This window comes from Chrysemys picta, chromosome 4, assembly GCF_011386835.1.
Source record: "Chrysemys picta bellii isolate R12L10 chromosome 4, ASM1138683v2, whole genome shotgun sequence".
NCBI lineage: Eukaryota > Metazoa > Chordata > Testudines > Emydidae > Chrysemys > Chrysemys picta.
This window is the reverse complement of record NC_088794.1, coordinates 47,707,849-47,729,151: the sequence shown is the minus strand read 5'-3', so window position 1 is coordinate 47,729,151 and position 21,303 is coordinate 47,707,849. Positions and strand designations below refer to the sequence as shown.

Sequence of the window (21,303 nt, the reverse complement as noted above, 5' to 3'; positions counted from 1 at the left end):
GACATTAACCATTTTCAAGTACATAAGAGGTTGTTACAAGGAGGAGGGAGAACAATTATTCTCCTTAACCTCCGAGGATAGGATGAGAAGCAATGGGCTTAAATTGCAGCAAGGGTGGTTTAGGTTGGACATTAGGAAAAACTTCCCAACTGTCAGGGTGGTTAAGCACTGGAACAAATTGGCTGAGGAGGTTGTGGAATCTCAGTCATTGGAGATTTTTAAGAACAGGTTAGACAAACACCTGTCAGGGATGGTCTAGATAATACTTAGTCGTGCCATGAGTGCAGGGGATTGGACTAGATGACCTGTTGAGGTCCCTTCCATGAATTCTATGTTTATTGATTTGTTCTGTAGTAACATTGCAATTATTGTATCATTTTCATCCTCGTGGACCGAGATTAGATTAAAATGATTTTTAAAGGCACATATAAGGTCTCCCCACAATGTTTTTTCACCTTATGGTGTCAGTAGAGGGCAGAGTTAAGGTTCTTTGAGTACCTTAACTGTGCATTTCCATATCTAAACAAGTTTGGATTTCTTTCAAATATAACCTTAACTTTGAATGTCCTTGGTTTGTAATTCTTGGTTTGGGGATAATTACAACATGTCTGTAATATTTTTTTACCTTTAAGTTACTGGTATGTACTCTCAACCTTAACTCCACTTCAAGGTATTTTTTTTTTCATCTTGGAATGTAAAGAACATTTGACCAAGAGGATTTAGTTTTGATGAGGAAATTGGCAATGTTCTTTCAATGGAACAACATAACCTGAACTCTGTACTGATACTTGTTCATGTGAACATAACATATAGATTTATCTCTACATATTCCACTTCATATATCTGTAGGCAGTATATCTTAATCTATCTGAGCTCAGAACTGAGGTTGTGCATTTGATTGTGAAGAATTAGATGGCTGTGGTTGGATATATGTTGTACTGAAAAAAAGTTTTGAGAAATCTGTGAGTGTATTTGATATTACAATATTTGGGTGACAACACACAAAAATGTAGGTTGATGTGGATGTTAAGGCTGCCTTAAGTGGTGATTTACTTGATTCTTAGGGCAGGTCTTCACTACGGGGGGCGGGGGGTCGATTTAAGATACGCAAATTCAGCTACGCGAATAGCGTAGCTGAATTCGACGTATTGGAGCCGACTTACCCCGCTGTGAGGACGGCGGCAAAATCGACCTCCGCGGCTCCCCGTCGATGGCGCTTACTCCCACCTACGCTGGTGGAGTAAGAGCGTCGATTCGGGGATGGATTGTCGCGTCCCGACGAGACGCGATAATTCGATCCCCGAGAGATCGATTTCTACCCGCCGATTAAGGTAGGTAGTGTAGACCTAGCCTTAGTGTTTGAGTTGAAATGAAATGCATTTGCTTTTTTCCTAAGTTAACAGTAGGGTTCAGTGTGTAGAAAATTCTGTTGTTTTAAAGGGATACCATTAACTTACAATCTAATGAATTTTAAAAAAAAATTAAAAGTAAATTCTGGTTTTATCACACTCTTACTTCGGCTGCAAGGGTTTTTTGTTTGTTTTTAAAAATTTTTTCCTATGTTTAAATATTTTCTCCTCTTTTTCTTTGCAGAAAATCATTCAAACAAAAAGGGAAACTGACTCTAAACAGTTGCACCAAAAGTACTCAAAGTATTGTCAGATGCACAAAACAAACAAACATACGAAAAGAATAGAGAAAAATGTGACTTTTTTCCATATTTTTTTTTTTAGTTATAACAATCCTATATGTTACTTGTAACAATCTATATAATAAAACTCCAGGATTGTCACTGCCTGTGTGTCACTCTGAAGACTAGAATGTCTGCTGAGTCATAGTGAAGAGATGAAAACAGCCGAGAGCTCTTTTGTTCAGAATCTCACCAGATTCAGTCATTACTGGTATTTGCCAGTGATCATCCAACTTTTAAGTTCTCAGCCATTTTGACTTCACAAATTACATGTATGTGACAGAAAGGAATGTATATGTGCCTTGCCAAGAGTTTTAGAACATTGTGATATAAGAGGTAACTCAGCCAATCACCACCCTTACTCAATAGCTATTTTGCATGAAATAGTTTCACTAGTTATATGAGGACTACACATATACTGGATTTCTTGGCTCAAATGTTACAGTTCTTCAAAACCACCCACACAACAGCAACCAGCACACACAGTAACCCCAAACACACGGGCCTTCACAGCAGCACACACCTCTCATTTGCCACCCACACATGTCTCAGTACAGCTCTCCCCAGTCACAGATCAATAAAACCACCCACCCAACAACACAACCAGAACAACACAATAACCCCAAACATCCCTGAAGCTAGAATGTCTGTTGTGTCAATGTGAAGCAGTGTAAACTGCTATAAGCCTGGGTGAGAGCTCTTTTTGCTTAGAATATCACCAGATTCTATCATCATTGAGATTCAGGGTCGGTTACCATCCAGTTTTTAAGTTCCCTGCCATTTTCAGCTTTTTTACATGTGTAACTTCACAGATGACACGTGTGCAACAGCACGGGCTTTCAGGTACTAAGTGTAGGTAAAAATGTTCGGACAGAAGTGTGTTTGTTACAATATTCCTTTAAGGGAGTAAGGTTTCTGGCACAGGACACTTTAATAATTATCTCTCTCATGCAAGGTAAACTGCTTTGGAACCAAAAAGGAAGATAACCTTTTTTTCAGCTTAGACTGTGAAAGCACAAAACCCATATTGTCTTTTGGTGGACTGAGCATATGAAGTATGTACTCTTAGTTAAACTATTTATACTTTGCACTTCGTTACCAACATATGCTGTAATTTAATTATATAGTATATTTCCACTATTTCTTTGCATTTTGGGGCCAAATTCTATGCATTTTTCTGCACTTGCAGATTTCTTGACTTCCTGTTCTGCATTTTGTCTGGCTGGTGGTGGCATCTCTTTAATATCTCTAGGTTTACTTTGCTTCAACATTCACATCTCTGGGGCTTCTGTTGATTCAAATGAACATTTTTTTAGTATACAATTTATTAACAAGTTTATATATAATAGGGAGTCACTGAGCTCTCCTATAGGAGATAAATCATAGGGAGTTTCAAGATTATGAACATACAGCTGTACTGCAGATCTGTTGGATATATTTTTTTATTGTCTCTTTACTGACTAATTTTATATCTAGACATGTACCCAACATAACTTGCCTGGACAGGATATTGAAAGTGTGGCTTAGTGTCTGGATGTGGAGGTATATGTTTTAAAAATCCCATAAATAAAGTTTATGAATTACAATAGTATTTTATAAGAGATTGACCAGCTGCTCTGGAGGGATTTGTAGTCATTAAAATGTCAAATAAAAATTTACTACTAAATATAGAGTTTACGGTGTGCTAAATGTAAAAGTTGTGTGATCTAGTTTAATTATCCCTACTGTATTTACTTATTTCTGCATTTATTTATCTAATTTGATAAAAATACTTGTGCACACTATAGATGTTTTTGAAAGATAACTTATAGCCTTTTGTGCAAAATAAATTGGAAGAAAACATCAGACTGCATAAGCTAAATAAATGTATGGCTGCTTTCATAACATGAGGCTAATGTAGTTAAAAAAGAAAAAAAAGAGAGAGAGGGAGAACCAGTGCAATATCCCTGCTGAATCTGATTGTTACTCAGATTGAAAATTTGAAATTGTATACAGCTCCCATGTACTTTTCAAAAATATAACTAGATTGCTCAGATCAGACTGCCCAGACCGCGTTCAAAAAATGGTGAGATTGTCTATAATAATTTAAATTTTAAATTAATAGCTGTTTTAAGAAGAGGCATTACAGTGTTGTAGAAACCATTTTTGACTAGTTTGGGGAAATTGATAATAGAGGCATCTCAGCATGCCGTTAGATGAGTGTCTGCCAGTCTATTACAAACCACAATGCTATTCACAAGTAAAAAAATGCTTTAAAAAAATGTAGTTCTAGAAAATTTCGTAACATTTTATATCAAATTAAAACAACCAAAATGTTAATGCAGAGTTGCAATATTTAGCACTGAACTTCTTTTCATTTTTACTCAAAAGAGCTTGTTTGAGAAATGATCTACACAATGAAATGCAGTATGTGAAAATGCTTTAGATTTTTCTGCCACCAAATTAGTGCAATTAATTGGCAAAGGCATGTATTACTGTACAAAATCAAGTACAATCTACTAGGAGTTGGAGTTGACTTTAAATTCATGTTGTTATATTCCAAATTGCATTTTGTTAGTGTTTGCTGAGTCTGCAGTATATATTACTTCCCATTTTTTTCTGTTTAGGACTAGTCTCCATCTGTAAGCTTTGGTGAATAGCAGAAAAGAGCTCTTGGTAAGACACATTTTGAAGGCAGGCTATGTTTTGATTTTTAGTTGCGTGTCTTAGAAGTATTAAAACATCTTTTTGACTGTCTATGTTAAAGAAAATGACCCCTACTTGAAAATCTTATTCATAATGCCACAGACATCTCATTTAACATATTTGAATTTGATCTGACATCTTGATGTTATTGTCTCTGGTTATTGTCCATAGTTGTGTCATTCCCTTTGCCTGAAGCTATACAGATTTATTTTTAAGATTCCTGGTCTCAGATTCTTAACATTGCCATAAGAGTATTTTTATATATAAAGGGGGCGGAGAAGAGAAGAAGAGGGCAAAGTGGAGAAGAAAACTCATTACCCTCACAAGTATATCTAGTTCATTTTTTTCCCCATTTAAATGTCTTAATTGACCCTTCTCTTTCTGCAGAACAAAAATGTCTCTAAACCATACAACATCTGGTTGTCTCTAAACCACAGCAGTGGATCTCAAACTTTTGTACTGGTGACCTCTTTCACATAGCAAGTCTCTGAGTGTGACCCCCCCACACACTTATAAATTAAAACCACTTTTTAATATATTTAACACCTTGTAAATGCGGGAGGCAAAGCTGGGTTTGGGGTGGAGGCTGACAGCTTGTGACCTCCCCATGTAATAACCTCGTGACCCCCCCGAGGGGTCCTGACCCCCAGTTTGAGAACCCCTGTTCTAGACTGCTAGAATTTATCATCTACTGAATGGTGCTGTTAACGCACTACAACTAAATATAAATGTACTTTTGTCAGTCAGGCCCGCTGACAATCTCTTAACTGTAACTTTAATGATTACTTTCATTTTAATATTTTTCAATGAAGCTGCTATGTTACTGGCATGGATATTAAATGTTTTGAAGGTACATAGGATGGAATATTACTGATATTCGAAAAAGATACAGGTTTTTATGATGCATAAAATTTTAATTACATCTGGAATTGCTACTTAAGGGTTTCCTCAGAAAGGCAAATGACTCTTGCCTTAGTCTCCAGAAGAAGTATTCAGCAAAGTTGTTGCTCTACTTTTAAAGATCCAGAAACATATAACACTTGAATGTGTGACTAGCCTTCAAACTTGGTAACAAATGTCTGTAAGGCCTTGTCTACACTACGAAAGTAGTTCGATTTTACTTGCATCTAATTTTTGGAATCGATATTGCAAAGTCGAACGTGTGTGTCCACACTAAGGACAGTAATTCAACTTTGTGCGTCCACACTAACGGTGAAAGCGTCGACATTCGAAGCGGTGCGCTGTGGTCAGCTATCCCACAGTTCCCGCAGTCCCCTCTGCCCATTGGAATTCTGGGTGTAGCCGGCAATGCCTTCTGGGTAACAAAATGTGTCGAGGGTGCTTTTGGGTAACTGTCATCATCTGTCCATCACTCCCGCCCTCCCTCCCTGAAAGCGCCGGCGGGAAATCAGTTCGCGCACTTTTCCAGTCATTGACAGCGCGGACGCCACAGCACTGCGAGCATGGAGCACGCTGCGACCATCGCTGCAGTTGTGGCCGCTCTCAACGCCTCGCAGCTTATCATACAGGTTTCCCTGAGGCAGATGCAGAAAAGTCAGGCGAGGAGGCTACGGCACCGCGGTGATGTCCTGAAGTCTGAGAGTAGCACAGACCTCTCAGAAAGCAGGGGACCCAGCGCCAAGGACATCACGGTGGCAATGGGTCATGTTGATGCCGTGGAACGGCGATTCTGGGCACGGGAAACAAGCACTGAGTGGTGGGACCGCATAGTGCTGCAGGTCTGGGATGAATCCCAGTGGCTGCGAAACTTTCGCATGCGGAAGGGAACTTTCCTGGAACTTTGTGAGTTGCTGTCCCCTGCCCTGAAGCGCAGTGACACCCGGTTGCGAGCTGCACTGAGTGTACAGAAGCGAGTGGCCATAGCCCTCTGGAAGCTTGCAACGCCAGACAGCTACCGGTCAGTCGCGAACCAGTTTGGCGTGGGCAAATCTACCGTGGGGGTTGTTGTGATGCAAGTAGCGAAGGCAATCGTTGATGTACTGCTGCCAAAGGTAGTGACCCTGGGAAACGTGGAGGCGATCATAGATGGCTTCGCAGCGATGGGATTCCCAAACTGCGGTGGGGCCATAGATGGAACTCACATCCCTATCCTGGCACCGGACCACCAGGCCACCCAGTACATTAACCGAAAGGGCTACTTTTCCATGGTGCTGCAAGCACTGGTGGACCACAGGGGACGTTTTACCAACATCTACGTGGGATGGCCGGGCAAGGTTCATGACGCTCGTGTTTTCAGGAACTCTGGTCTGTTTAGACGGCTGCAACAAGGTATTTACTTCCCGGACCACAAAATAACTGTTGGGGATGTGGAGATGCCTATAGTCATCCTCGGGGACCCAGCCTACCCGCTAATGCCCTGGCTCATGAAGCCCTATACTGGCGCCCTGGACACTGAAAAAGAACTCTTCAACTACCGGCTGAGCAAGTGCAGAATGGTGGTGGAGTGTGCTTTTGGCCGTCTCAAGGGGAGATGGAGAAGCTTACTGACTCGCTGTGATCTCAGCGAAACCAATATCTCCATTGTTATAGCAGCTTGCTGTGTGCTCCACAATCTCTGTGAGAGCAATGGGGAGACCTTTATGGCGGGGTGGGAGGTTGAGGAAAATAGCCTGGCTGCTGATTACTCACAGCCAGACAGCCGGGCGATTAGAAGAGACCAGCGGGAAGCGCTGTGCATCCGGGAGGCTTTGAAAGCAAAGTTCCTGAGTGAGCAGGGTAACCTGTGACTTTAAAGTTTGTGTACTGAGAAGCTAAACCTGCCCCCGTTTCTTTACCCAGTTAATGTTGACTATCCTATCCAGTTACATACCCCCTTCACCCTCCTTCCAACACACGTTTCGACATAAAAATAGTTCAACTTTGTTAAAGCACACCATTTTCTTTAATACTGTTTTCGCGGGAATTTTTTAAAACTGGGACACAGACTGTGGTGCGGAGCGGGTGTAGTGTAGTGACGCGAATGCAGCTTCTAAACTCAAGGATTGACAGGCTCCGCTGCGGTGGGATGGTTGTTTCAACGGAGCCTGTCACCCCTCCTGATCGGGACTGTGTGTATGGGGGGTCTATGTTACTTTGTGGCAGGGGGAGGACGGTTACAGATCCCCTGCTGTGTGGCTCTGTGATGCTGCCTAAGGACCGCCGCTTAAGATCTGTAACTGCCCTCCCCCGCCACAAAGTCACAGAGCAACCTACCCCCCACCACATAACATGAAACCAACCTCCCAGACTAACCAGGGTAACTAGTCACTGCATCACTGCACTGTGTATGTGCCCTGCTGCTGTGCCTGCCCCCGACTATGTACCCTGCCAAAGGTGACTGTCCTGTCCAATAACCAACCCCCTTTCCCCTCCTCCTCCAAAAGAACATGATTGAAACAGTAGTTAACAGAAACGTGTTTTTTATTATGAACTACACATGGCACTGGGAGGTGAAACTTGGACGGGGGCTTGTGTCAGGCGGGAAGGAAAGAACTTTTCAAATTTCGGGAAATGAGAGCCTTCTGCTACTAGAGCTCTCTGCAGGGGTGGAGTGAGAGTTAGCAGGGACTCTGCCGCCTCTCCTTCTTTGCACTTTGGGTGAGGTGGGTATGGGACTTGGTGGCGGGGGAGGGCGGTTAGAGATGGACTGCAGCGGGGCTCTGTCCTCCTGCCTCCGTTCCTGCAGAACATCCACAAGGTGCCGGAGCGTGTCCGTTTGCTGCCTCAGTAGTCCAAGCAGCATTTGAGTCGCCTGCTGGTCTTCCTGCTGCCACCTCTCCTCCCGATCCATGTTTGCTTGGTGCATTCGGGTCAAGTTCTCCCGCCACTGGGTCTGCTGTGCTGCCTGGGCTTGGGAACAGGCCATAAGCTCAGAGAACATGTCCTCCCGTGTCCTCTTCTTCCTACGCCTAATCCGCGCTACCCTCTGGGAGTCTGATGCCAGGCTAGGTTGTGAGACAGTCGCAGATGGGGCTGTGGAAACGGGAAAAAGGGAGTGAATTCCTCAGAAAGATAAATGTAGTTGTGAACAAAGAACATAGTCTTTCTCTGTGAACAAGACCATGCACAGCACTTATCACATGCGCACTCAGCACAAGGTCGAATTCTCGGCCTTCGCATTCAGTGCCTGGGGTCTTGCACAGCACATTTGAGAAGCGGGGCAGCACAACGGAATTTCTGTTGCAGGCAGACGTGGTAAGCCGTACACTTGTGGCAGTTGAAAACTTTTATATTACCACTGGCCTCATTTCCCATTTAAAGCAATGTCAGTTCCTGCTGCCAGCAATCCGGCAAGCGGGAACTCTGCCCCTGTCCCACCCCCTCGCGGCTGTCCCCGGGAACGATCCCTTTCGGCTGCCCCTCTCCCGCCTCCACCGCGTGGCTACAAACCAGCAGTTACAGTTCTGTAAAGGAACGGGCAAGCAGTCCCAACACTAACATTCCCCTACCTAATTCAAAGCAGGTCACCATGGGCGACATCACCCTGATGAGGATCTCTGAAAGCGAGAGAGAGAGAGAATGCTCCGGGAAAGCCTCCAAAGACCAGGGCCGTATGCCGCCCTGCTGTGCAGAGCAATGATTCCCGAGTACTTGATAGTCTCGTGGCGCGGCAACGTGTCGTACTTCGGAGGACCCAATAAGGCCGCTCTCCCCAGGAACCTCATGCAACGGCTTTCCAATTATCTCCAGGAGAGCTTCATCGAGATGTCCCAGGAGGATTACTGCTCTATCCCCGGACATATAGACCGCATTTTACTGTAGCTGCAGTAGCAGGGAATAAACAGTAGAGCGGCTTGTGCAGGACAATCACTGAAAACCGGACATTGCTAGATTTTTTTTCAAAACTTAAACTTGCACTGCCCATGACTAAACCGTTAAGCGCCTAGGGCACACTAATCATGAACAACCCATTCTTTTAATTGTTAATATTCCTGTTTTGTTAAAAATAAAGGTTTAGATGTTTACAACACTTACTGGCTGATCCTTCCCCAGATTCTGTGTCCGGGGTAACGGCTGGGGACGCTTCGTAGGGGATCTCTGTAAGGGTGATGAAGAGATCCTGGCTGTCAGGGAAATCAGCGTTGTGAGCGCTGCCGACTGCCTCGCCCTCCTCATCTCCTTCCTCATCTTCCCCGTCCCCTAACATGTCCGAGGAACCGGCCGTGGAGACTATCCCATCCTCAGAGTCCACGGTCACTGGTGGGGTAGTGGTGGCGGCCGCACCGAGGATGGAATGCAGTGCCTCGAAGAAACGGGATGTCTGGGGATGGGATCCGGAGCGTCCGTTTGCCTCTTTGGTCTTCTGGTAGCCTTGTCTCAGCTCCTTGATTTTCACGCGGCACTGCGTTGCATCCCGGCTGTATCCTCTCTCTGACATGTCTTTAGAGATCTTCTCGTAGATCTTTGCATTCCTTCTTTTGGATCGCAGCTCGGAAAGCACGGACTCATCGCCCCACACAGCGATGAGATCCAAGACTTCCCGATCAGTCCATGCTGGGGCCCTCTTTCTATTCACAGACTGCACGGCCATCACTGCTGGAGAGCTCTGCATCGTTGCCAGTGCTGCTGTGCTCGCCACGATGTCCAGACAGGAAATGAGATTCAAAGTGGCCAGACAGGAAAAGGAATTCAAATTCAAATTTTCCCGGGGCTTTTCCTGTGTGGCTGGTCAGAGCATCCGAGCTCGCACTGCTGTCCAGAGCCTCAACAGAGTGGTGCACTGTGGGATAGCTCCCGGAGCTATTAGCGTCGATTTCCATCCACACCTAGCCTAATTCGACATGGCCATGTCGAATTTAGCGCTACTCCCCTCGTCGGGGAGGAGTACAGAAGTCGAATTAAAGAGACCTCTATGTCGAACTAAATAGCATCGCAGTGTGGACGGGTGCAGGGTTAATTCGATGTAACGGCGCTAACTTCGACATAAACGCCTAGTGTAGACCAGGCCTAAGAAATAATGTGAGAATAATATTACTTACACACACACAGTTTTCTGTAACCTCATTTTTGCAGATTGATGATTTCTTATTATAATGAATTTCAGTAATATACAGTCGGATTAAACAGGCCTGTGTGTATATGTGATGGAAGTAAATTTTGTCTAGTTGAGAATTATCCCTGGAAATCTTCAGCTTGTCGAGATACAGAAAGCTATACTTCCTGAGTTCTAGTCACAGCAGAGATTCCAGGGTTGTTTTGCTGCTCTATGGAAAATGTAGGCTATTCATGCATGTATACAACCACGTTCGCCATTCAACTGCCATTAAACAGTGTTGCCTTAGTAGTCATGCTACTGTTTTGAAGCTTTGCTTGACTCTTGATGAAGAGTGAGTGGCAAAGAGAATATGTTCAGAAATACATCTTGCTGACATTAACTGACTTGCTGTGGAGATGGAACTAGCTTGTTTGGGTTAACCTGTTGTGAGACACAGGTCATATTGGAGGCCATGACTAGTTGGTTCAAATGTTGCCAAAGTCTCCTCAACATACAGCATATGTACATGGCATCTCTCCTCCCTTCCCTCCTGTATATGTAGTAGCACCTTTTCTTCTCACATGCTTGTATATAGGATTATGACCCTTTATTATTGTTTTGTTATTTATACATACTGTGTAATATACTCTTTGAAACTTGGTAGTGGATTTTGGGGCATCAGTGGAAAATTTTGGATGTACATGAACCAGATAGGTGATAACTTTGCAAGGAATATCTGCCTTAGCTCTGTATTTCTGTACTGAATTGTAGTTAAGTTCTGCAGCATTAATATAGTTGCAGATAGTTGTTTTGCTCGTTACAGTGATCAGGACACACAGGAAATTATACAGACACAACAAATGGATTCAGAGCAGCAGGCTACAACTTTCTTAAACAGAATGGCCCCATACCTTGAATTACCAGGCAGTTATTTGAATCCGGTATGGGGAAGATCAATTAACTGAATAAGTGTGAAAGGACAGTTGACCCTCAACCTAATCCCCCTATAGTCCTCTAACAGATTTAGCACTTGCGCGGTTCCCTGTCCTGGGACTGCTGCTGCTACACAGACCCTTCGTAACATAAACTAAGATCAGCACAGAATGTCTTCCCTGAAGCTCAGTGTTTGCTTGCAGCAAAGGCTACGTCTGCACTATGAGCTGGGGTGTGATTCACCTGCACATGTACACATACTTATGCTAGCTCTCATCAAGCTAGTGCGAGCATATATAGTAGGGTAGCCGCGATAGCACAGCTAGCAGCAGCAGAGGCATGCCTGAGCTGTGCCAAGTACATATCCACAAGTTTCAGGCAGCTTTGTACTTCGCGCAGTTCAAGCATGCGTTCATTGCCACTAGCCATGCTATTGTAGGTAGCGCAAGTATGCGTACAAAAGCAGGGGAATCACATCTCTAGCTCATAGTGTAGACATAGCCTGCCATACAATAATAAATTGGTTATGTATTCCATAGTCTGACTCTACAAGGATCAAAGCCAACATAACTTCATGTTCATGAAATAGCCAATAGTGAAATAATGAAAAAATAGAGCCCTGCAAATCCATGGGTATCCACTTTAGTATCTGTGGACCATTTCTGAGGATAGCAGCGTGGGTGCAGATACAAATTTTGTATACGTGCAGGGCTCTGACGGTAAGAGTCGGGCAGGCAGCTGTGATGATCCGTGGCACGGATCCTCCACCTGCCCTGGGCGGGAGACTTGTGGGACAGGGACACTGGGCGGGGGGCTGCTTGGGCACCCCTGTATTCACACACTACATGCTATTGTAATAATCTTTGTACAAAATATGCCTTGTACGTTAACTCAAAGTTTGTCTCTTTCACCAACATAAGTTGGTCCAATAAAAGATACTACCTCATCCACCTTGTCTGTTTCAAGATTTCATACTGTCATTTGAACATAGGAATTTTATATTTTTATCTATTTATATTAGAAATTGGTCTGAGCCACTCTAAAGGTTGGGGTTGATGTTTGATCCACATTTGGATTCTGACATGTACATATCACATTCAAAAGTTGAGAAGTGTTTGGGATTTTGTAACCTTTGAAAAAGGTTTTAGGAGAAGTAATCCCTAGTAGCATATTTTATTGCTTGTGATTTTAAAACGTACCTGTCTTGAATATGATGAAAACCATGTCTCGTGATAAAAATTGCAAGGAAAGATGGATGCTTTCCCTTTTTCACATGCTCTAAATTTAAAGATTATTTCTGTGTCTTTTAATTAAGTGTTCTTTTAATGAAGACCTCTAAAATATATTTTATACTTATCTTCATGTGCGTATAGATAGTATTGCAGTGTAAAATTATCATAGCATTTAACAAAAAAACTCGATGGATTTAGGAGAGTCTACATTTTTGGAGGAAGATAGTTTTAAACTGCTGCAGTTCTGTAATAATATAGCACAAATCTTTCATTTCTAGTTTCCTGTTCAATATAGCCTCTGTAGGAAAAGTTTGCATAGCATACAAAAGAAAGGCAGCATCAAAGCGTAAGCAGAGGCTGTTTGTGGTGTGTGTGTGTACAGCACCTAATAATACAACAGAGTCTTGGTCCATGACTGGGGCTTCTAGGTGCAACCACAATACAAATAATTAATAATACTTCAGTCTCATATCTTGTAATATAGCTTACATGAGATGTCATTTGTGCAGGTCTGTGTTCATCAGACTGGTTGTTTTGCACATTACTTGCTTAAACCAAGAATTTGGTTCAGTAAAAATGTTTATGTAGCACAGAACACAATTTTATCCGAGGTTCATTACTGCAGACAGAGCCATATGGAGTTTCCCTCTGTTCCCCGACAGGGTTGCATGCATTATTACTCTACACTCTGCTCTACACTCAAACACTGAGCATACTCCGCTGACAAGATACCACACTTGTAAAATTTAATCATTTCATACCCTTTTACAACCCTTTCACACTTACACAGAGAATACTACATACCTAAGTCTATACATTCCTCTACCCATCATTAAATCCACCGACTGCTTTGTATCCCATCTCACTTCTGAAAATGACCGTGGCAAGAAGACCCCAGTGCCCTGCTACTGACACAACCTACATAATTCTGTATTGAAATCATGCAAACTGGAACCTACAGGTACACGATCACACATGTGAGGGAACTTGGACCCAGATAATAATAATATATGGAGATATACCAATCTTATAGAACTGGAAGGAACCCTGAAAGGTCATTGAGTCCAGCCCCCTGCCTTCACTAGCAGGACCAAGTACTGATTTTGCCCCAGATCCCTAAGTGCCCCCCTCAAGGATTGAAATCACAACTCTGGGTTTAGCAGGACAATGCTCAAACCACTGAGCTATCCCTCCCCCTCTTCATATTGAAGTCACAGCTCTGTGACACGTCTCAAACTCATCCCTGGATGTCTTCATATCACAAATACACCTTTACCAACCTGTCTCCACCATTCAGTACAGCTACACCTAACACTGAAAGTAACTGGAGTGCATGTAGATCACTGATTCTCAACCAGGGGTATGTGTACTCCTGGGGGTACGCAGTTGTCTTCCAGGGAGTAAATCAACTCATCTAGAGATTTGCCTAGTTTTACAACAGGCTACATAAAAAGCACTAGCGAAGTCCATACAAACTAAAATTTCATACAGACAGTGACTTGTTTATACTGCTCTATATATTATACCCTGAATTATAAGTACAATATTTATATTCCAGTTGACTTATTTGATAATTATAGGGTAAAAGTAAGAAAGTAAGCAATGTTTCAGTAACACTGTGCTGTGACACTTGTATTTTTATGTCTGATTTTGTAAGCAAGTAGTTTTGAAGTGAGGTGAAATTGGAGGTATGCAAGACAAATCAGACTCCTGAAAGGGGTACAGTAATCTGGAAAGGTTGAAAGCCACTGATGTTGATAATTCCCAGTGGCTCTTACCACCTTCGGGGGAGGGAGGGCAGAATTTAAGGTTGTGTGGGTGTATACTTTAACTTTGTATTTCCTGGTTTTCAGAAGTTTGAGTTTTGCTTAACTTGACATTCTGGAAGGGCATGAGCTATCACTGGACAACCTTAACTCTGCATTAACAAAGTTTTTGCCATTTCATTACTGTAGTGGTTTAACTGTACTAGTATTATTATGCCAGTAAAATTCTTCATATAGATACACCCTAAATCTCTACTGCCCCATTCTCCTTCCCTTAGCACAGCATCTCCTACTGAGGATGACAGAAGAAGATTTTTCCCTAACTTTGCTGACAGTGTTCAGAAATCACATGTACTCACTGCCTTCCTACTGTTTACTAATCTGTACCAATTGTGAACGTTTTGAGAATATGAACTACAGTCACGTTAAGAAAAGTAGTTACAGCATTCACACACAATTGAATATACTGAAGATTCTGTAAATTTAAACTTGGTATGAAAATTTGGAGCCATCATCACAGAATTTGTCTTCAAAAAAATAGGTGGGACAACACTCTCACCAGCTGAAAGATACTTCCTGAGCTCATAGAGAGAGATTCTATTGAAATTTGCTTTTCTGCACTGGGATGTATCTAGGCAGGTATCTCCAGAAACTAAAATTTTTAAGAACAAAATTATCAGACTTTAGCATTGGTAAAAATTGATCTGTCTTGGTAAGAAAAAAGTGTATATATAGTCTTTTGTTGTTTTCACTGTAAGGCATTTTTCTCTATCCCTGGAATCATCATTGTGGCTCTCTCTGCACCCTCTCCGTTTTTTTAACAATCTTTTTAAAATGCAGACACCAGAACAGGACATGTTATTCCAGTATTTCTTGCCAATGCTGTATACGGAGGATAATCACCTCCCTACTCTTGCTTTCTACTCATGTTTATACATCCAAGGATTGCACTGGGAGCTCTTGTTTAATTACTTGTCCAGGTTGACCCCTAAATCACTGCTTCTTAGGATACAGTCCCTCATTTTGTAGGTATGTTTCTAGATGTGTAACTTTGCATTTGACTGTATTGAAACATTTTGTTTGGATGTGTTCAGTTTACCAAGTGAACTAGATAGCTCTGTGCTACCATCCTATCCACATAATTATTTATCACTCCACCAATCTTTGTTTCATCCACAAATTTTATCAGCAGTGATTTTATATTTACCTACATATCATTGACAGAAATGTTGAATAGTGTCCAGCCTAGAACTGATTCCTGTGAAACCCTCCTTGATAATGATTTCCCATTAGCAAATATTTTTTTGAGATCTGTCAGTTAGCCAGCTCTTAATCCATTTAATTTTTGCTTCACTGATATTTAGTGTTATTTTTTTATCAGAATTTGTCATATGGTACTTAGTCAAATGCCTTACAAAAGTCTCTGTATTGCACCTGGATTACCTTTATCAGCCAAACTTGTAATCCCAAAGAATGAAATAAGGTTTGTTTGTAGATCTAATTTCCATAAAACCATGCTGTGATTGGCATTAATTGTATTTCTATCCTTTAATTCTTTTTCAGTTGAATAATGTATCAGCTTTTCCATTATTTTGCCCAGGATTGCTATCAGGCTCACCAGACTGTAGTTACCTTGGTTATCTTGCTTTCCCTTTTTGAATTTTGGCACAACATTAGCGCTCCTTTCATCTTCTGGAATTTCCCTGGTATTCCAAGATTTATTAAAAGTTAACATCGGTGTGCCAAAGATCTCCTCAGTCTTTTTTGAGAGCCTTCAGTGCAAGTTATCTGGGACAGCTAATTTTAAAACAGTTTATACTTAGTAGATGTTGTTTAACATCCTCCTCATTATTAGTGGACTGGAAGGAGGAGGCAGTCTGCTGCTATTCATGGGGCACTGGAAGTGGAGGAGGAAGTAGAGGCATTGAGGTCCTATTAATAGAGCACTGGACTGGAACTTGGGAGACATGGATTCTGTTCACAGGTCTACTCCTGACCTGCTGTGTGACTTTGTGAAAATCACTTCAACTCTCTGTGCCTCTGTTTCCCATTTTACCTTCCCGTGTCTTTTCTGTTTGGATTGTGAGCAATTTGTGGCAGGGATTGTCCCTAAATAGGACAACTTGGTCTTGATCTTGTTTGGGGCTTCTAGGTGTTGCTGTAGTACAAATAATAATAATGGTGGTCTGACCTGAAGAACTAGTAAAATGATGACCTGATGAGTTTAGAGGCAGAAAATGGGCAATTGAGAGAAGGGATATTATGCAGCCTGTTTAAAATTAGTGTTTGTTTGGTAATACCTACTTTACAGCAATGTGTAATGTGTTTCTAAAAAGTATGGCTTTGTGAAAGTTTCAACTTCCATTTAATATGTGAGAAGTTACAAACAGTACATATACTCTGAGATCCCCAAGACATTCCCTAGCAAAACCAGAGAGGATCAGATTTAGGTTTCCTAATATTTTCCTATAAAACCCAAATTAGTCCATGGGACTTATGTGATTGGTCAGAAAAATCTTTTTGGCCTTCAAAACCTTCTTTAAGACTCTGCTTTGCCATTGTGAAGCCTACAAAAACAGGTAGGCTGCTGGTGTGCTAAGACCACAGCCTACCATGCTGACCATATTTCTGTTTCCTTCTACTCTCCCATCTGTCTGTATACATCTATTGATTCTCTTGTCTTATATTTAGATTGTAAACTCTTTGGAATAGGGACTACCTTTGTGTTCCGTGTTGGTACAGCACCTAGCACTTGGGGGTCCTGGTCCATTACTGGAGCTCCTAGGCACCATGATAATACAAATAAATAATAAAGTAGATACAAACTCAGTTTTTTAAGTATTCTTTCCAAGTCAACTTTAAACATATAAATTTCCCCTGCAATATTTGCAGTCTATTTATTTCAGCATTGTGAATTTAAAGGGATATTGGAAAAGGTTTAGGTGTTTAAAAATATTGTACTAGAATTATCTCAAGTGGTGTAACACCTGGAAAGAAAATATATGACAAAGCTTAATGTTCCTTCAAGATTTGGAGTTATGCTGAACTATGCAAGTAATATGCTTTCATAAAAAGATACAGGGACAGAGTTGGGAAAATGGCTGTCTTTAAAAACATGTCAGGCAACAAGTTATAACTAGCAGTTTATAAACATTAGTTTAGATGAGGTTTAACGCCTTTAAAAACATGTTAGCTGGTCATGCTCAACCCTAAAGGGGAATCTAGGATTGACCGTGAACAGGTGACACATTTTTAAAGGTATTAAACCCCATCTACACTAGAATGTAGTAGCTAATAAATTTTTAGTTACAACCTATTTTTCTAGTTTAGACCTGGACTAAGAAAGCAGTTGAGAGTAATTAATGGAAACTTATTTGCTTCCTTGGTTAAATTTATGGAATGTAATCCCATAGCTTTAGAAATATATTAGCAGCTTTATTTATCTGTTCTTTTAGCTCAACTGCGGAGTCTGCATGTTGGATTGTTAGGAATAAAGTTCTTCTCTATTTCATAAATTGTAGGGTATATGAAGCAGTCACCTACCATTAGACTCAGAAAGTTATAAATACACAACCATCTTGTCTGGCTTGGTATTTGATAGAAACTATGTTCTAGTTCCAAGAATTCTGCAAATAAGTGAAACAATATGAAAATGTTTATTTTTAAAACTTCTGCTTCTCATTGTTTACTGTACAGAAGAACCCACATGACCTTTCGATTACATTCTTATTAATAGTGATTTTTGTCTGGTCTGGAATTTTAATAAGAAAACATATTTCTACTGTTCTGACTTAATAACTAGACTGACGTTAATCAGCCTCTCATTACTGTCTAGTAAGTTATATTTGTATTGACTTTTAAGGTTTCTTTTGGTGTTGTTTTCACTGATAAATGTTACGCTAAAGTCTCTGAGTGTTTTTATGGAAACTGCATGTCATTCATTATTTTAATTCCTTTGAAGCATGCATTTTCCTCAATTTTTATTTTTTTACTTCCTTTCCGGTTTATTTGAAAACATGGCATTTCCCTGTCAGCCAGCAGGGCTCAGACATTTTAGCCAGGGTTATGACATTTTCTTTACTAAATGACGTATTTTTGTTGCTAGTGAAAGATCTAGAAAGAATAAATTCTATTCCTGATCTTCTTAACCTGGGCAAAGTTCCTATTGACATCAGTGGGAATTAAATAAACATAAGGACTGTGAAATCAGCATTGATAGCTCCCTGCTCTCAGTTCACTACACACCTTTGATTGTATTCTGAACCTAGCAGACTCTATTTCCTTTGCAATTGCCTGTGCAGCACTCTTTTCCTCTTTACATTATAATCTAGGTGTAATTTTCATTCATCAGTCATTTATAGTAGCCCCTCTAGTAATGGTTTATTCAAGTTAGACTAATACAATTAGCATGTAAAGAACTCTTGTTTTAATATACATTCAAAAACTACATTAAAAGAACATTAAGGTTGTAAACTCAAGCACTCAGAAGTTGAGAAATGCCACAATTAAGGTTGCCAATGCAAACTTAATTCAACCCCCTGGTGTGTTGTGATACAGTCTTTAATTATATGATCATATACTATGTTTTCCACAGGATCCCTGTCTCATCAGTGCACAGGCCGGACCTTGATCCCAGAATAGGTATTTCTTCTTTGGGTTATGGACTAAGTTCCCTGTAAGCTGCGGGGCTACGCAGCAGCCTATTTAGCGCCGCGCAGGCACTCAAGGAAGCTGCTCGGGGATCTGCTGTGACCAGGGGAGGGGCGCCTATCCTGCAGCCCCAACCCCAGAGCTGTCATGGCAGGGAGAGGCGCCTCGCCCCAACCTCAGAGCGGCCGCAATGTGGGGAAAGAGCTGGGGGGAGTCCTCTCTCCCCGCCGTAGCCGCTGAGCACCTTCCTGCACGCCAAACCCCTCATCTCCAGCCCCACCCCAGAGCCCTCACTCCCTGCACCCCAATCCTCTGCCCCAGCCCTGAGCCCCCTCATCCCCAGCCCCGCCCCAGAACCCTCACTACCTGCACTCCAATCCTCTGCCCCAGCCCTGAGCCCCTCATCCCTGGCTCCACCCCAGAGCCATCACCCCCAGCCAAAACCGTCACACCCCTGCACCCCAATCCTCTGCCGCAGCCCTGAGCTGCCTCCCACACTCCAAACTCCTTGGCCCCCCCACCTCATGAATTTCATTATGTGCACCACTGTGAAGGTGATGTATCACACATCACCTCCATAGTGGTGCACATAACAAAGTTCATTCTGCACATGTGTGGGAAAAATTAGGGGGAACACTGGTTATGGTCCCCATGTGTATTCCACTCTGGGATGTGCATGTGCTCCATGCACCTGAGACCGGAAGACTTTGCTAGCAGTGTCCATTGGTCCGCACCTGCGTCCCTCAGCTCCATGTGCTCCGACCTGAGGGCATAAGGGGCAAAGGAGATGGACTGTTTCTCCAGTTGCTCTCTACCACTCATGATCTGAGACAGAACTTCAGTATCCACAGTAGCTAAGATTCCTCTTGTTCAAACTTTGTGATTATCTGTAAATAGCTTTAAAGATCTGTTAGTTTTTATAGTTAGTGTAGTTTTAGTAACAGTTAATAGTTATGATTTGGGGATCCTTCCCCCCCCCCCCCCAATACAGGGTGCCTAATATGCTGAGGATCTCCGATTCAAGAATTGTGTATCTTGCCCCAGGGCCTTTCTGGTCACTGATGACCACAACAAGTGCCTCTGTTGCCTCGGGGAAGCTCACTTTTCCTCCCAGTACAGCATCTGCCAATCCTTCCCAAGCTGAACCTGTCACGCCCAGAAGTGCAGGTTCTGAAGATTCCTCATAGACCATGCGATGAGGCCCCAGTCTGAACCTGACCAGTCAGACCCCCCTGTACATTGGGCTGAGGCCCCCAAGAGTGTCCCTACGAGCACAGTGGTCTCCAGCTCCATAGTCAAATGGAGTACAGTGAAGGACTTCTTCAAACAAAGGCAGGAGGAAGGTAAGATCAAATAGTCTTACAAGAAACATGAGAAATCCCCCTCCCAAATCATCACCCTAAAAGAGGATCCCTTCTCTGACATCCTGCAAGTAGGCTGAGACTCCATCCCCCAATATGGGGGTATCAGAAACTCACAAGGAGCACAGTACTGGTTTCCCAGCACCAAAGACCTGAAGTTGGCCCACAATGAAGGAGCACAGCTGTTTTTGGTACCAGACAGGGATGGAAGGTGGTGGATGCCTCCTACGGCATCAGTACTGATGCAGCCTGAGAAGGCGCTATCCGTGCCGGAGACTGCGGCAAGACCAACACCACTGACACGATTGAAGGAAAGAAACCCTGCCCGCTCCCTCACATCAGGAACATTAACATCTATTGTGTTCTGTACCATGTACAGAATCTCCGATACTGTTGGATCTGACCCTAACCAGGGAGGTCCTCACACCTAACCAGGGAGGTCCCCAAAGCCATTCACTAGTACCATTGACCAGCGGGGCATAATAAGACTCCTGGTATCATTGGCACTGCCTATTCATGTTGAAGCCACCTCAGACGAGTCTGGTGTCAGCGGGAAAGCTTCACCACTCCTCTCTACACAAGGGATCACCTCAGATAGAGGGTCCTGGATATCATGGGTGCCATCCCACTCAGTACAAGTCATATCCTCCCTTATGGAGACTACCCTAATTTCCCTGTGACCCCTCGCACTGGCCTTATTGGGGTTCTAGGGAAATTAGGGGTCCATACATAAGTCACCCTGAATACACCAGATCCCATTTGGAATCAAGGCAACCTTTTACATGCAGGGAAGAACCTCAATTCCTCCAAGGACAAATGGAAGAGGAGGAGAAACCAGATCAGACAGAAGTGCCGGCACCAATAGGGTTCTCATCTTTGTCCGCAGACAAGGCAGTCACACCAGCCTTGCCATCTCCACCCTATAACTACAGGCAGTTCCAGGACCTCCTGACGAGGATTGCAGATACACCCCAGATCCCCATGGAACAAGTACAGGACAGGACCCATCCGC

At 42.6% G+C, this 21,303-nt stretch overlaps 1 protein-coding gene across 10 annotated transcripts in view; it reads left to right on the top strand.

Moving 5' to 3' along the window:
• SBF2 (SET binding factor 2) overlaps positions 1–21,303 on the top strand; it is a 570,707-nt gene that overhangs the window by 236,113 nt on the left and 313,291 nt on the right. The window contains exon 1 of one of the 10 annotated variants that reach the window (XM_065592219.1): positions 4,322–4,345. The exons of the other annotated variants lie outside the window; for them this stretch is intronic. The gene's annotated coding sequence lies outside the window, so the exon portion shown is untranslated. Of the gene's footprint in view, positions 1–4,321; positions 4,346–21,303 lie in introns of those variants that run through there. 10 annotated transcript variants of the gene reach the window in all.